We start from the raw sequence: 4,728 nt of genomic DNA, 5'->3' as shown, positions 1-4,728 counted from the left end.
CTCTTCAAGAGGCCCATCCCTACTGCCCATCCCTACTGTATTCTCTCCACATTACAAAGTACTGGGGTTTAGGGTTGCAACCTAACCTTTTTTAGGGGAGGCAAATTCAACCCCTAATTCCACTGTATCCTAAATGTTTTCCACAACTTGCTATAATACCTGAAATCCCACCCTGCGTTCCCACAGATGAAGCTCAGGCCTCTTAAGCAGCACCCCCCCCCCACTCAAGCTCTTCAAGTCTGACACAAGGATTCTTTTCAGCACCATCCTCTATCAACCCTAAAAGCAGTCCCCCACCTCTGCTGTGATTTGAGCATGTCCCATAAAGTTCATTAGAATCTGAGGTTGGACCTCAGGGGAGAATTTGGGTATTGGGGGTGGAACCTCGTGGATGGATTAATGTCTTGCCTTAGTTAATTCTCACCAGACAGGTTGTTAGAAAACAAAGCTGCTCCTTGTGTTTTGCCTTTTCACAGGCAACCTCTTGCCCTTCTGCTTTCTGCCATGAATATGAGCACTTGTTGGTACTATGTTCTGGACTTCCCAGCTTTGGGAACTACAAGCCAAAATAAACTTCTAATCTCTACAAAACAGGTATTCTGTTCCAGCAACAGAAAATGAACTAAGCTAATCTTCAACCCAGTGTGGGGTCACTCTCCTGCTTCCTTGAAGAGCTGCGGAGCTGGCTGCTTCCTCAATCACCAGGGGCACACACCTACTTTCACTTATGTATATTTAATGAGTCAATTAACTCAAAGGTCCAGGAAGTCAGGGAACTTTCATCAGGCATTGTAGCCCCTTACCTTCTTTGAAAACACCAGGTCTGAAGAATTCCCCCTTTTGTGAATCCCACTTTACTCTAGTAGCAGCTTGGACTTTCCTCTATAGCACAGGCATGTGACCCCAGCTCCAAAAAGAGCATGCATGAAGAGTGGCATCATGTAGAATCCTCCAGGAAATGATGGTAGTATGTGATTCTGGTTCTTAGGGAAAGGGTTTCTGGAATCCAATGTGCAGGGTCAGCAATGTGAGGGGCAGTGACTGTGAACAGTGGCAGAGTGGTTTTACTGGAGCCATGTAGCAGAAGGGGTTGAGTAGTCTACCTAACCAAGTCTGTCTCATGCCTTTTACAATGTCTGTGAACTGCCTCACATCCTTTAATTATTATTATTATTATTATTATTATTATTATTATTATTATTATTATTATTTGACTTAAACAAGCCAGGGCATATTTCATTGTGTGCACCTAAGAACTTTATGACCAAGACAGAGACTATAACTTATTCTTATTGATGTCCCTCCCAGGGATCAGCAAGCATACAGCAACTGGCAGAATAGGATTACATTAGTTTGTTTTTTGTTGTCTTTTTTGTTTTTGTGGTACTGGTGATAGAACCTAGGACCTCACACATGCTAGACAAGAAATCTGCCACATCCCCAGCCATACTCTTGCTTTTAAGAACACAATTCATCCCATCTGGTCTTGCTTTCTTCTCTGAGTGCTCCATCCCAGGTGCCCTCAGACACCCCAGCCACACCTGTGTTGTTTCTTTTGCATGGACAGATTTCTCCCAAAGGATCAGTCAGTTAGCAGCTTTACTTACTCCAGATCTTTTCTCAAATGCTACCTTCTCAGCAGGTCCTTCCCAGAATGACCTCTCATCTTGCATCTGCCCTCACACCCTCCTAATTCTCCCCTCCCTGCTTCATGTTTCAAGGTGCTGACCATCACTCACCTGAGATACAATCCCCTGTTTAGTTGTTCACATTGGCCTCTCCATCCAGAATATCAGTTGCTTTAAGTCAGGGACTTCTCTGTTTTGTTCATGGTTTTATTTCTAGTATTCAGAAAAGTGCCTGGGCCATAGTTGGATCTCATCAGACACAGCCATGCACCATGTAATGTTTTGGTCAACAAAGGATCATATATACAATAGTGGTCCCATAAGATATAATGGAACGAAATACTACTACTACCTAGTCATGGCATAGCGGTGATAATGATTGAGATGCATTCCTCATGTTAGTGGTTATGCTTGTAAAAAAACCTATCGTACTTCCAGTTGTATTGTGATAGTAGGAGCAAATGTGACTCCATTTTGTTTTATGACTTCATCCTGTAAAACAACCATGCCAAGTAGAAGAGTCATGACTTGAGCAAGATGTTCTTTTCCTTTTGCTATAGAAACCTTTAAGAACACGAACTACCTAATGGGGTATTGTTTCTGTAACTAGGGTAACGGGGCTCTGTTTCTGTAACTGGGGTGACTGGGCTAACTGTGATTGGTTAGGCTTCCCTCCGCTTGACTGCACTGTCCCGCTTCTGTAACCTGGCTTGCTTGCATTGGCTAGACCCCCTGAACATCCCTTTTGCGGTTTTCAGGCTTATAAGGAGTGCTCTTGCAATTGTTCGGGGCTGATCAGGGGAACAGCTTTATGTTCTGGTCAGCCGCCACCGGGTGTGCTTCAGTAAAGGCTTGATTCGATTATATGTGAGTGGTCTGGAAGTCAGTTTATGAAACCCTGGGACGAAGCTTTAACTATAACAGTATTAAAGTATAGCACTTACAGGGTTGGGGGTTGTGTAGCCCTGGGTTCAATTCCTAGTACCTCAAAAACAAAATCAGACATACAAATATGGATAGTGCATAATACTTGAGAATGGTAATATTGAGAATGATAATTGTTATTGTTTATGTATTTACTATGCTATACCTTTTGTCATTATTTCATTATTGTAGACTGTACTCTTACTTATTTAGAAAAGCTTTGTTAAACTATATGCCATTATGCAGGCAGCAGCCTCATACAGCTCAAGTTTACTGAGTCTGTCTCTGTCTCTCTCTATCTCTTTTTCCCTGTGGTGCTCAGGATTGAACCCATGGCCTTGCACATGCTAGGCAAGTGCTCTACCTCTGAGCTACCCACTCTTGCTGAGTCTCTTGGTCCCATCAAGAGGTCATGTTGAGCTGGGCACAGCGGTGCATGCCTGTAATCCTAGCAGCTCAGGAGACTGAGGCAAGAGGATCTTAAGTTTGAGGCCAGCCTCAGCAATTTAGTGAGGCATTGAGCAATTTAGTGAGTCTGTGTCTCAAAATAAGAAATAAAAAAGGGTTGGCACATTGGGGCTGTAGCTCAGTGGCAGAGCACTTGCCACTGGGTTCAATCCTTAGTACCACATAAAAATAAACAAACAAAGGCATTCTGTCCATTTACAATTACAATTTTTTTTTAAAGGGCTAGAGTGTGACTCAGTAGTAAAGCACCTCTGGATTCTATCCGTGGTACCAATAAATAAATAAATAAATAGGTCATTTTGCATGATAGACCTATCCCATCTAGGTTTATTGCAGGTACATTCTTTGTGGTACATGCAATGACAAAATTGCCTAACAATACATTTCTCAGCACTTATCCTGTCACCAAGGGACACACGATTGTATGTATGGAATAAATGATAAAAGTGCTCACACAGTTTCCAAGGCACAACATGTGTCCTATGAGTGGAAGTAATAATGGTGCTACTGCAGCTGAACAATAGGAGAACCATGAGGACTCCCACCAGAAGGCCTGCAGTGTGATTTAAATTAGACCATATAAGCTGAAGTGTTGGAAGAATCTGTAAAGTGTGATGCAAATGAGAGGCAAGAGTTGTTACTGCAAGTGTGTTGTTGATAAACTCTTTATTTACTAGGTTTCACCACAAGACTTTTGTTTGGACCAGAATCTGGATCTCCATAGAGCTACCAGTCTATCCCAAAATAATCACAGGCAGGGTTGTCTGTCACAGGTAGTATGTGCAGCGTCCACTCTATTCCATGTTTATTCCGTGTTCTGCCTGACTAGCTCGTCATGCCTGTGGAGAAGTGACCCCTTGTCCCAGGGCTCTGTAAAACTATTTCCAGCCTTTTCCTCCACTGAAATTACTGCTGTCTTCTGAGGGCATTTGCCATGTCATCTCTGCCTCAATCTAGCAAGAGAGAAAATGACCCATTACTCTCCTTTGAAGTGGACTTTCAAGAAATGTTGCTCTGTGTTAAAATGCTTTCTATGCAAGAACAAGGTTCTGTGTTCAATCACAAGGTACCACACACACACAAAAGAAAGAAAGAAAAATGAACTTTCAAGGTGGTGAGTGTCATGCCAGTGAATTTAATATCCTTGTAGTTAAAAAACAAAGTAGAGAAAACCTCCTAGGTATCTGCTTGTTTTGCAGACAAGCCTCTATAGGAAGTAGTGTCCCAGTGGGGTTGCAGTAGTCTGGGCTGTGAAGCTCAGCATGGAAAAGCTGGGCATGTAGACAAAACCACTGTTTGTCCTGGTCTGTGGATCCACAGAGTTATATAAAACTCCCAAGAAGCTGTTGTATGAATGTGGTCCTAAGAAGGTCTATCATGTGAAGCGTGGGAAAGGGAGAAGGAACAGATTCATAGATATGGAAAGTCAATTACACTTGCTATTCTCTTCTCAGAGGTAGGTACAAAGAGAGCCACTTTATACCACTTAAAAAATCATACAACAATAAAAAACATGATTCTAAATATTTATGCCCCCAAACAATGGTGCATTTATATATAAAATAACAAACCCTTCTCTATATTGAGACTCAAATAGACCACAATAATACTAGGTAACTTTAACACACTTCCATCACCACCATAGATCATCCAGAACTAAACTTAGTAAAGATTCTACAGAACTAAAAATACAGTTAATAATATGAAC

The sequence above is a fragment of the Marmota marmota genome, unplaced genomic scaffold (assembly GCF_001458135.2).
Source record: "Marmota marmota marmota unplaced genomic scaffold, marMar, whole genome shotgun sequence".
In the NCBI taxonomy this organism is placed as follows: Eukaryota; Metazoa; Chordata; class Mammalia; order Rodentia; family Sciuridae; genus Marmota; species Marmota marmota.
This window is presented reverse-complemented; position numbering follows the sequence as displayed.